The sequence below is a fragment of the Anas platyrhynchos genome, chromosome 31, assembly GCF_047663525.1.
Source record: "Anas platyrhynchos isolate ZD024472 breed Pekin duck chromosome 31, IASCAAS_PekinDuck_T2T, whole genome shotgun sequence".
NCBI lineage: Eukaryota > Metazoa > Chordata > Aves > Anseriformes > Anatidae > Anas > Anas platyrhynchos.
The window spans coordinates 1,747,501-1,760,000 of NC_092617.1; positions in this window are offsets into that span (position 1 = coordinate 1,747,501).

Here is a 12,500-nt window from a genome sequence, read left to right on the forward strand (position 1 = left end):
CAAGGGGACACTCAAAGGTGCGAGGTTAGGGGGTGGTGTCCTGGTTTCAGTTAGCACAGAATTAATTTTCTTCCTAGTAGCTGGTGGAATGCTGTGTTTTGGCTTAGGATGAGAAGAGTGCTGATAACACGCCGATGCTTTAATTGTTGCAGAGCAGTGCTTATACTAAGCCAAGGACATCTCAGCCTTTTGCTCTGTCCTGCCAACGGGCAGGCTGGGGGTGCAGTAAGAGCTGGGAGGGGACAGACCCAGGACAGGTGACCCAAACTAGCCAAAGGGGTATTCCATACCATCTGACGTCATGCTAAACAATATATAGGGGTGGCTAGCTGGGGGGAGGGGGCCGGACTGCTCAGGGTTAGGCTGGGCATCGGTCAGCGGGTGGTGAGCAATTGCATTGTGCATCACTTGTTTGTACATACTATTACTTTCGTATTATCACCATTGTATCATTATTATTATTATTGTTATTATTATTTTGTTATTATTATTTTCCTGTCTTATTAAACTGTCTTTATCTCAACTCACGGGCTTCACTCCCCATTTCTCTCCCCCGTCCCAGAGAGGGAGGGGGGAGGGTGAGCGAACGGCTGCGTGGTGTTTAGCTGCCGGCCGGGTTAAACCACGACAGGTGGGCAGAGAGAAGGGGCTTTTGTTGTGTCCACCTGACAATGATAGCAGGGGGCTATCATTTCATGCCAAAGTAAATGAAGCTTGCCTTCCAGACTTCTTACTCTCATCACTGGCCGCCCTCTAGCAGTGGCCGTGATGGCTAGACCGATGGCCGTGACGGCGGGGTAGACCTGATGGCTCCACGAGGCGGGAGGGGGCGGGGGGGGGGGGGGGGGAGAGCGGGGAGGAGGAGGGAGAAGTAGACCTGGTGGCTCCACGAGGAGGGAGGGGGCGGGGGGGGAGACAGCGGGGAGGAGGAGGGAGAAGTAGACCTGGTGGCTCCACGAGGAGGGGAGGGGGAAGGGGGAGGGAGACAGCGGGGAGGAGGAGGGAGAAGTAGACCTGGTGGCTCCACGAGGAGGGAGGGGGCGGGGGGAGCGGGGAGGAGGAGGGAGAAGTAGACCTGGTGGCTCCACGAGGCGGGGAGGGGGAAGGGGGGGGGGGGGGGGGGGGAGACAGCGGGGAGGAGGAGGGAGAAGTAGACCTGGTGGCTCCACGAGGAGGGGAGGGGGCGGGGGGAGAGAGCGGACCCCGGCTGCTTCGGGCCGCCGCTCGCTCTGACGTCAGAGGTTCTTGCTCGGCCGCGAGAGGCTCGCCACCTGTGCCACTCAGTGCGGCTGACTGCCTGGCCGCTTTGCTTTAGCTGCTTTGGAAAATAAATGCTGTTATCTTTATGTTTGTTATTAGTTTGTTCCGTTGCCTGTTTTCTGCTGTAGCTTTAGGAATCCTGTCATTCCTTACCGTCTTTCAAAACCTCCCCCCCCCCTCCACTCCTCAGCTCCCCCTCCTCCTCCCCCCTCCTCCCCCCCCCCCCCCCCGCCTCCTCAGGCAAATGGCAGTTGAGCTCAGGTGGCGGCTCCCCAGTCAGCAGGGGTACTGGAATAGACTTGGCTGGGTGGCCGACCCCCACACCCCCACCTGCCAGCTGCGAAGGGACGGTTGGCGGGCTGCGGGGAGGCCGAATGAGGTGACCCAGCGTTCCCGAGTGTGTAAACACATCAACAGAGCAAAAAAGCAAAGCAGAGTAGGAACAGCAAAGCAGAGCAAAGAAAAGGATTCGGTGCCGGGAATACAAACCAAAACCCCCCAAAAATAGGCAGTTCTAAGGAAAGCATGTCGAAGCAGGTGCAGGAAAAGCAAAGCGGGGAAGAGCAACGAAAAGTAAAGCAAGGAAAAGTAAAGCAAAGCAAAACGAACCAAAATCATTGGGAATCGTGTAATGTCACTTATCGTCCTAAAAAACCTCACCCAACCCCATCCCCAGACGAACAGCAGCAGCGGGACCCACCTGGCGGCTCGCCGAACAGCGGGGGATGAGGAATAGACCGTGCTGGGTGGGTGGCCAGGCTTCCTGTCCCCACCCTCCAGCTCCCAGGGGACAGTCGTCGGGCTGCGGGGAGGCCACGGTGTGCGCCTGAGGGTTTATGCCTTCGTCAATACACCGATCGACTCATCGCCCAAATCGGTGCGACGGTCTGCAAAAGAAGCCTACCTAGCACGGCAAAGCAGAGCTGAGCAATGCAACGGAAAGCGGAGCGAGACAAAGCATAGCCCTGCCAGGGAAAAGAAAAAGGCAAAAGGAAAAGCAAAGCCAAGAAGGGCCGGGAAAAGCAAAACGAAGCAGGGCAAGAAAAACCAAAGCAGAAGAGGTCCAGGAAAAGAAAAGTGGTGTCACGAATACAAACTAAAGCAAAACAAAGCGAGGTAGGGCCAGCAAAAGCAAAACAAAGAAGGGTGAGGAAAAAAAAAAAAAAAAAAAAAAAACTAAGCTAAGGATTTCCTGGGGGGTGGGGGAAAGAAAAGCGGTGTCCTGAATACAACGTAAAGCAAAACAAAGCAAGGCAGGGCCAGCAAAAGCAAAACAAAGAAAGGCGAGAAAAACCAAAGCAAAAGAGGTCCAGGAAAAGAAAAGCGGTGTCTTGAATACAACGTAAAGCAAAACAAAGCAAGGCAGGGCCAGCAAAAGCAAAACAAAGAAGGGCGAGAGAAACCAAAGCAAAGGAGGTCCAGGGAAAGAAAAACGGTGTCACGAATACAAAGTCAAGCAAAACGAAACAAAGCGAGGCCAGAAAAAGCAAAGCATGGTGAGGAACAGAAAAACCAAAGTAAAAGAGGGCCAGGAAAAGCGAAGCAGTGCCACGAATACAAAGCAAAGCAAAGCAACGCAGGGCCAGGGAAAGCAAAGCAAAGCAAAACGGTGCTGCCAAAACAAAATGCGTAGTTAACTTAGCGTCAGTCGAAATCGCTGGGTTATGGGGAGCTGGGCGTTTGAGAAGGCCAGGGTGTGGCAGCGGCCCCCGGTTGCCTCGGGCCGCCTCTCGCTCTGACATCAGAGGCTCCTGCTCGGCCGTGAACGGCTCCCCACCTGTGCCACTCAGTTTGGCTGGCTGCCTGGCTGGTTTGCTTTAGCTGCTTATCATTATATAAATTGTTATTGTCATTATTATTATTATTATTATTATTATTATTATATACTACTAAAAAGCTATTAGAAATAAAAGTATTAAATAGTAATAGAAATAAGTATCATTAAAACGTAATAAAAATAGTAGTAGTAGTAGTAATAATAATAGTATTTTCTCCATCTGTTTCCCCCTTTAGTTTTAGGAATCGAGTAGTTATTTATTGTTGTTCTCAACCCACACCCCTCCCCAGACGAATAGCAACAGAGCCCACCTGGTGGCTCTCCGGACAACGGTGGGCAACAAAATAGACCTGGCCCGGTAGCCAGATCCCTGTCCCTGCCCGCCAGCTCCGAGGGGACAGCTGTCGGGCTGCAGGCCGGCTAACTTTTCTATGTGTTCATAAACAAGTTTCATGAACTTGTTTATGCATTCATAAAGACGGCAAAGCTAAGGAAAGGAGCACGGGGAAAAACAAAGCGGTGCCAGGAAAGGGAAAGCCAAGGAAAGAAAGCAGTTTGAGTCAAAGCAAAGCACAGCAAGGCTAAGAAAGGTACAGAAGAGCAGAGAAGGTAAAGCAAAGCACTGACAGGAACACGAAGCAAAGAAATAAAAAATAAAGCATGACCGCACAAGTAAAAACGTAGCAGGCCCAGGAAAGAAAAAGCAAAGCAAAGCAAAGCAAAGCAAAGCAAAGCAAAGCAAAGCAAAGCAAAGTAAAGCAAAGTAGCACAAGGAAAAACACAGCATTTCCAGGAGAGAAAAAGCAAAGCAATCTGAGGTAAGAACAGCAGAGAAAAGGAGGTATGGAAAAGCAAAACTGTGCCAGGAAGAGCAAAGCAAAGCGGAGCAAGACAATACAAAGAGAAGCAAAGCGAACGTAGCGAGCTGGCGGCCAGCACTCCTTTGGGTTCCAAGTGTCTGTGGGGGGGAGACCGGAGGGCTCCATGTTGTGTACAGGTGGCAGCCAGACTTGGACAGTGGCTGTACCCTGATCGCCCTCTCCCCAGCCTCCTTCACATCTCCTGGTGCACCGTGACGGTGGGCAAGAACCATGTCTTGCCTTAGCTAGTTTTATATATCTCTATCTATTTTGTTGTTGTTGTTGTTGTTGTTGTTGTGGATTTCTTCCACCGTAGTTGTGGGAATCATGTAGTTACTTACTGTCGTTGAGAACCTCAGACACACAACGAGCAGTGGGGCCCACCTGGCAGCTCGCCGCATGGCTGGGGACACAGAATGGACCATGTCGGCTGGCCAGGCCTGCTGCCCACACGTGCCAGTTCCGAGTGGACAGTCGCTGGACTGCGGGGAGGCCAAGTTCTGTGTCTGACGGTTTATGTGTTCATAAATTTACCAACCGACTCAGCAGCAAAATCAGTGAGACAGTCTCCAAAGGAAGCCTAGCACAGCACAGGAGAGGAAGGCAATGCGGATGAAAGCTGAGCAAGACAAGGAAAAGCCCTGCTAGGCATAGGGAAAAGCAGTGACCACCAGCGCCTGGAAAAGCAAAGCACGGCCTGTAAAAACACATCAGATAGGTCCAACATGAAAACAAATCATGCAAGGAACATGAAATAAATAAATAAATTAATTAATTAAAAAAAAAAAATAGAAAAAAGAATAAAAGATTGAAGGCAAAGCAAAGCAGAGCAAAGCAAAGCTAAACAAAGGAAAACATGACCTGATAAAGCAAATGAAAGCAAGGCCAGGGAAGGCAAAGCAGAGCTAAGGAAAGTAGCAAAAGGAAAAACAAAGCGTAACCAGGAAAGACAAAGCAAACAAAGCAAAGCAAAGCAGTTTGAGGCAAGGCAAAGCACAGCATGGGTAGGAAAGGCAGAGCAGTGCCAGGTCTATAAACCAAAGCTAAACCAAGGAAAGCATGGCCTGATAAAGCAACCGGAAGCATGGCCAGGGAAGGGAAAGCTGAGCAAGTCAAAGCAGAGCAAAGGAAAGTAGCACAAGGAAATGCAAAACATTTTCAGGAAAGAAAAAGCAAAGCAATCTGAGGCAAAGCCGGGGCAAGAACAGCAGAGGAAAGGAGGTATGGGAAAGCAAAACTGTGCCAGGAAGAGCAAAGCAAAGCAGAGCAAGGCAATACAAAGAGAAGCAAAGCGAACGTAGCGAGCTGGCGGCCAGCCCTCCTTTGGATTCCAGGTGGCTGTGGGGGGGGAGACCGGAGGGCCTCCATTTTGTGTACAGGTGGCAGCCAGACTTGGACAGTGGCTGTACCCTGATCGCCCTCTCCCCAGCCTCCTTCACAGCTCCTAGTCCACCGTGACGTTTTATATATCTCTATCTGTTTTTGTTGTTGTTGTTGTTGTTGTTGTTGTTGTTGTTGTTGTGGATTTCTTCCACCGTAGTTGTGGGAATCATGTAGTTACTTACTGTGGTCGAGAACCTCAGACACACAACGAGCAGTGGGGCCCACCTGGCAGCTCGCCGCATGGCTGGGGACAAAGAATGGACCATGTCGGCTGGCCAGGCCTGCTGCCCACACGCGCCAGTTCCGAGTGGACAGTCGCTGGACTGCGGGGAGGCCAAGTTCTGTGTCTGACGGTTTATGTGTTCATAAATTTACCAACCGACTCGGCAGCAAAATCAGTGAGACAGTCTCCAAAGGAAGCCTAGCACAGCACAGGAGAGGAAGGCAATGCGGATGAAAGCTGAGCAAGACAAGGAAAAGCCCTGCTAGGCATAGGGAAAAACAGTGACCACCAGGGCCTGGAAAAGCAAAGCACGGCCTGTAAAAACACATCAGATAGGTCCAACATGAAAACAAATCATGCAAGGAACATGAAATAAATAAATAAATAAATAAATAAATAAATAAATAAATAAATTAAAAAAAAAAAAGGAAAACGAATAAAAGATGAAAGGCAAAGCAAAGCAAAGCAGAGCAAAGCAAAGCTAAACAAAGGAAAACATGGCCTGATAAAGCAAACGAAAGCAAGGCCAGGGAAGGCAAAGCAGAGCTAAGGAAAGTAGCAAAAGGGAAAGCAAAGCGTAAGCAGGAAAGACAAAGCAAACAAATGAAAACAAAGCAGTTTGAGGCAAGGCAAAGCACAGCATGGGTAGGAAAGGCAGAGCAGTGCCAGGTCTATAAACCAAAGCTAAACCAAGGAAAGCATGGCCTGATAAAGCAACTGGAAGCATGGCCAGGGAAGGGAAAGCTGAGCAAGTCAAAGCAGAGCAAAGGAAAGTAGCACAAGGAAATGCAAAGTATTTCCAGGAGAGAAAGAGCAAAACACTCTGAGGCAAAGCAGGGGCAAGAACAGCAGAGGAAAGGAGGGATGGGAAAGCAAAACTGTGCCAGGAAGAGCAAAGCAAAGCAAAGCAAGGCAGAACAAAGAGAAGCAAAGCGAACGTAGCGAGCTGGCGGACAGCACTCCTTTGGGTTCCAAGTGTCTGTGGGGGGCAGACCGGAGGGCTCCATGTTGTGTACAGGTGGCAGCCAGACTTGGACAGTGGCTGTACCCCGATCGCCCGCTCCTCAGCCTTCTTCACAGCTCCTAGTCCACCGTGACACCCGGCAAGAGCCATGTCTTGCTTTAGCTGGTTTTATATCTATATACATTTTTTTGTTGTTTGTTGTGGATTTCTACCACCGTACTTGTGGGAATCACGTAGTTACATATTCTCGTTGAAATTCTCACTGAACACTATCACCACACGAGTAGCACTTAGGGGTCCCCTGACGGCTCGCCGCATGGCTGGGGACACAGAATGGACCATGTCGGCTGGCCAGGCCTGCTGCACCCAGCCTCCAGTTCCAAGGGGACAGTCGCTGGACTGCGGGGAGGCCAAGTTCTGTGTCTGACGGTTTATGCGTTCATAAATTTACCAATCGACTCGGCAGCAAAATCAGTGAGACAGTCTCTAAAGGAAGCCTAGCACAGCACAGGAGAGCAGAGCAATGCGGATGAAAGCTGAGCAAGACAAAGCAAAGCCCTGCTAGGGAAAAGACCTAGCGGCATAGGGAAAAGCAATGACAAGCACGGCCTGGAAAAGAAATGCACGGCCTCTAAAAACACGTTAAAAAGGTCCAAAAGGAAAACAAAAGAATGCAATGAACAATTAAAAAAAAAAAAAAAAAAAAAAAAAGCAAAACATGGCCAGAAAAGGCAAAACATAGCAAGGCAAAACGGAGCAAGGAAAAACAAAGAGAAGCAAAGCGAACGTAGCGAGCTGGCAGCCAGCACTCCTTTGGGTTCCAAGTGTCTGTGGGGGGCAGACCGGAGGGCCCTCATGTTGTGTGCAGGTGGCAGCCAGACTTGGACAGTGGCTGTACCCTGATCGCCCTCTCCCCAGCCTCCTTCACATCTCCTGGTCCACCGTGACGGTGGGCAAGAACCATGTCTTGCCTTAGCTGGTTTTATATATCTCTATCTATTTTGTAGTTGTTGTTGTTGTTGTGGATTTCTTCCACCGTAGTTGTGGGAATCATGTAGTTACTTACTGTCGTCGAGAACCTCAGACACACAACGAGCAGTGGGGCCCACCTGGCAGCTCGCCGCATGGCTGGGGACAAAGAATGGACCATGTCGGCTGGCCAGGCCTGCTGCCCACACGCGCCAGTTCTGAGGGGACAGTGGCTGGGCTGCGGGGAGGCCAAGTTCTGTTTCTGACGGTTTATGCGTTCATAAATTTACCAATCGACTCGGCAGCAAAATCAGCGAGACAGTCCCCAAAGGAAGCCTAGCACAGCACAGGAGAGCAGAGCAATGCGGATGAAAGCTGAGCAAGACAAAGCAAAGCCCTGCTAGGGAAAAGACCTAGCGGCATAGGTGTAGTGGGTTTACATGGCAAGGTTTTGGTAGCAGGGGGCCATAGGGGTGGTTTCTGTGAGAAAGATCTAGAAGCCGCCCCATGTTTGGGAAGGGCCCCATTTTTTTCCAGATCTGAGCCAATAAGCGATGTTGTTTTGCGCCTCTGTGAGAGCATATTTAAGACAGGGAAAAATTGCTGCGCCACAGCAGCCGGGAGAGTCAAGGGAGTGAGAAACAGCCTTGCAGGTGCCAAGGTCAGTGTAGAAGGAGGGGGAGAGGTGCTCCAGGCGCCGGAGCAGAAGTCCCCTGCGGCCTGTGGTGAGGACCATGGTGAAGCAGGATGTCCCCCTGCAGCCCATGGAGTACCACGGTGGAGCAGGGTTCCAACGCTGCAGCCCGTGGAGGAGACCACGGTGGAGCAGGTGGCCCTGCACCGATGGAGGCTGCCGCCTGTGGAAGACCCCTGCCGGAGCAGATTCCGGGCCGGACCTGTAGCCCGTGGAGAGGAGACCACGCAGGAGCAGGTGATCTGGCAGGAGCTGCTGCCCGTAGGGGAGCCGGGTTGGAGCAGTTTTCTCCTGAGGGATGGACCCCGTGGTACGGACCCATATCTGGAGCAGTTCTGGAAGAGCTGCTGCCTGTGGGAAGCCCACGCCGGATCAGTTCGTCAAGGACTGCATCCCGTGGGTGGGACCCCACAGCACAGGGGACGAGAGTGACCAAGAAGGAGCGGCAGAGAAGAAGTGCTGTAGACTGACCATAACCCCCATTCCCCCGTTCCCCTGCGCCGCTCGGGGGGAGGAGGTGGAAGAGGGTGGATGGGGGGGGAGGTGCTTTTGGTTTCTTTCCTTTGTTTCTCACTTCTCTAGCTTGTTAGTAATGAGCAATAAATCTTACTATCTGTCTTCTTATGCTGAGTCTGTTTTGCCCGTTACACTAATTATTGCGTGATTTTCTCGTCCTTATCCCAATCCTTGAGCCCCTTTCACAGATTTTCTCCCCATTCCTCTTTGAGGAGGGGGAGTGAGAGAGCGGCTGTGGTGGAGCTCAGCTGCCCACTCGAGCGGAACCACGACAATAGGGAAAAGCAATGACATCCAGCGCCTGGAAAAGCAAAGCACGGCCAGAGAAAACACAAGAAAAAGACATAAAAGGAAAACAGAAAGCATGGAATTGAACATCAAATAAAAATAAAAAAAAAAAAATGCAAAGCATGACCAGGAAAGGCATAGCAAAGCAGAACAAAGTAGAGGAAAGCAAAGCTAAACAAAGGAAAGCATGGACCTATAAAAAAAAAAAAAAAAAAAAAAAAAAAAAAAGCAAGGCCAGGGAGGGCAAAGCTCAGCAAAGGAAAGTAGCACCAGGAAAAGCAAAGCAGTCCCAGGAAAGAGAAAGAAGTGAAAATAAATAAATAAATAAATAAATAAATAAATAAATAACGAAGAAAACCAAACAAACAAACAAAACAAAAAAAACAGCAATAAAAACCACAACAAAGTGAAAAAGTTGGAGGTAAGGCAAATCAGAGCAGGGTTAAGAGAAGCTAAGCAGAGCAGAGAAGGAAAAGCAAAGCAATGCCAGGAATACAAAGCAAAGCAAAGGAAAGCATGGCCAGGCAAGGCAAAGCAGAACAAAAGAAAGTAGCAAAAGGAACAGCAAAGCAGTGCCAGGAATACAAAGTAAAGCAAAACAAAGGCAAGCATGGCCTGAAAATAGAAGTGAGAGCAGGAGCAGGTGAGGCAAAAGAGAGCAAGGCAAAGGTAAAAAAAGGAAAGCATGGCCCCATAAAGCAAAACAAAGCACGGCCAGGGAAGGCAAAGCTGAGCAAGTCAAAGCAGAGCAAAGGAATGTAGCACAAGGAAAAGCAAAACATTTTCAGGAAAGAAAAAGCAAAGCAATCTGAGGCAAAGCCGGGGCAAGAACAGCAGAGGAAAGGAGGTATGGGAAAGCAAAACTGTGCCAGGAAGAGCAAAGCAAAGCAGAGCAAGGCAATACAAAGAGAAGCAAAGCGAACGTAGCGAGCTGGCGGCCAGCCCTCCTTTGGATTCCAGGTGGCTGTGGGGGGGAGACCGGAGGGCCTCCATTTTGTGTACAGGTGGCAGCCAGACTTGGACAGTGGCTGTACCCTGATCGCCCTCTCCCCAGCCTCCTTCACAGCTCCTAGTCCACCGTGACATTTTATATATCTCTATCTGCTTTGTTGTTGTTGTTGTTGTTGTTGTTGTTGTTGTTGTTGTTGTGGATTTCTTCCACCGTAGTTGTGGGAATCATGTAGTTACTTACTGTCGTCGAGAACCTCAGACACACAACTAGCAGTGGGGCCCACCTGGCAGCTCGCCGCATGGCTGGGGACAAAGAATGGACCATGTCGGCTGGCCAGGCCTGCTGCCCACACGTGCCAGTTCCGAGTGGACAGTCGCTGGACTGCGGGGAGGCCAAGTTCTGTTTCCGATGGTTTATGTGTTCATAAATTTACCAATCGACTCAGCAGCAAAATCAGTGAGACAGTCTCCAAAGGAAGCCTAGCACAGCACAGGAGAGGAAGGCAATGCGGATGAAAGCTGAGCAAGAAAATGAAAAGCCCTGCTAGGCATAGGGAAAAACAGTGACCACCAGGGCCTGGAAAAGCAAAGCACGGCCTGTAAAAACACATCAGATAGGTCCAAAACGAAAACAAATCATGCAAGGAACATGAAATAAATAAATAAATAAATAATTTATTTATTTAATTAATTAATTAAAAAAAAAGAAAAACGAATAAAAGATGAAAGGCAAAGCAAAGCAGAGCAAAGCAAAGCTAAACAAAGGAAAACATGGCCTGATAAAGCAAACGAAAGGAAGGCCAGGGAAGGCAAAGCAGAGCTAAGGAAAGTAGCAAAAGGGAAAGCAAAGCAGTGCCAGGAAAGAGAAAGAAGTGAAAATAAATAAAAAAAAAAAGAAAAAATGAACAAACAAGCAAACAAACAAAAAAACACCTTTAAAATAAACACAACAAAGCGAAAAATTTCGAGGTAAGGCAAATCAGAGCCGGGTTAAGAGAAGCTAAGCAGAGCAGAGAAGGAAAAGCAAAGCAATGCCAGAAATATAAAGCAAAGCAAAGCAAAACAAAGGTAAGCATGTCCTGAAAATAGAAGTGAGAGCAGGAGCAGGTGAGGCAAAAGAGAGCAAGGCAAAGGTAAAAAAAGGAAAGCATGGCCCCATAAAGCAAAACAAAGCATGGCCAGGGAAGGCAAAGCTGAGCAAAGGAAAGTAGCACCAGGAAAAGCAAAGCATAACCAGGGAAGACAAAGCAAACAAAGCAAAGCAAAGCAGTTTGAGGCAAGGCAAAGCACAGCAGGGGTAGGAAAAGCAAAGCAGTGCCAGGTCTATAACCCAAAACTAAACCAAGGAAAGCATGGCCAGGGAAGGGAAAGCCGAGCAAGTCAAAGCAGAGCAAGGGAACGTAGCACAAGGAAAAGCAAAGCATTTTCAGGAAAGAAACAGCAAAACAATCTGAGGCAAAGCAAAGCAAAGCTGGGGCAAGAACAGCAGAGGAAAGGAGGGATGGGAAAGCAAAACTGTGCCAGGAAGAGCAAAGCAAAGCGGAGCAAGGCAAAACAAAGAGAAGCAAAGCGAACGTAGCGAGCTGGCGGCCAGCCCTCCTTTGGGTTCCAAGTGTCTGTGGGGGGCAGACCGGAGGGCCCTCATGTTGTGTGCAGGTGGCAGCCAGACTTGGACAGTGACTGTACCCTGATCGCCCTCTCCCCAGCCTCCTTCACAGCTCCTGGTGCACCGTGACGGTGGGCAAGAACCATGTCTTGCCTTAGCTGGTTTTATATATCTCTATCTATTTTGTTGTTGTTGTTGTTGTTGTGGATTTCTTCCACCGTTGTTGTGGGAATCATGTAGTTACTTACTGTCTTTAAGAACCTCAGACACACAACGAGCAGTGGGGCCCACCTGGCAGCTCGCTGCATGGCTGGGGACAAAGAATGGACCATGTCGGCTGGCCAGGCCTGCTGCCCACACGCGCCAGTTCTGAGGGGACAGTGGCTGGGCTGCGGGGAGGCCAAGTTCTGTGTCTGACGGTTTATGCGTTCATAAATTTACCAATCGACTCGGCAGCAAAATCAGCGAGACAGTCTCCAAAGGAAGCCTAGCACAGCACAGGAGAGCAGAGCAATGCGGATGAAAGCTGAGCAAGACAAAGCAGAGCCCTGCTAGGGAAACGACGGCGGGGTTGGTTCCCGGCCGGCAGGTGTTCCCCGGCTCGGGGGGGCCGCGGGCGCCTTGTACAAGTGCTGCGGACAGCAGCCGCCAGGTCTACCCGGCCGCGGTCGCCATGTTTGTTTTGCCGGTTGGCGACCTGTAGGGGTCGCTGCAGGTCCGGCCGCGAGAACGGCGTTGGGGTCTGCCCGGCAGCGACGGGAGCGCGCGCGCGCGCGCGTTTGCGAAGGCGCGCGCCCGTCGGTGGGTCGAGCGGTTCCCGAGCGGTTCCGATGGCGCGGAAAGCGTCGGAAATTCCCGGAAAGGTCCGAAAAAGCCCGAAAAGGTCCGAAAAGTGCCGGAAGGGCCCGCTCGAAAAGCGAAGGAAGGCGGGCCGGCGGTGTTGGTTCCCGGCCGGCGGGTCTCCCCGTGTCCTCCTGAGGTTGCCAGGTCTACCCGCGCGAAGGAGTTT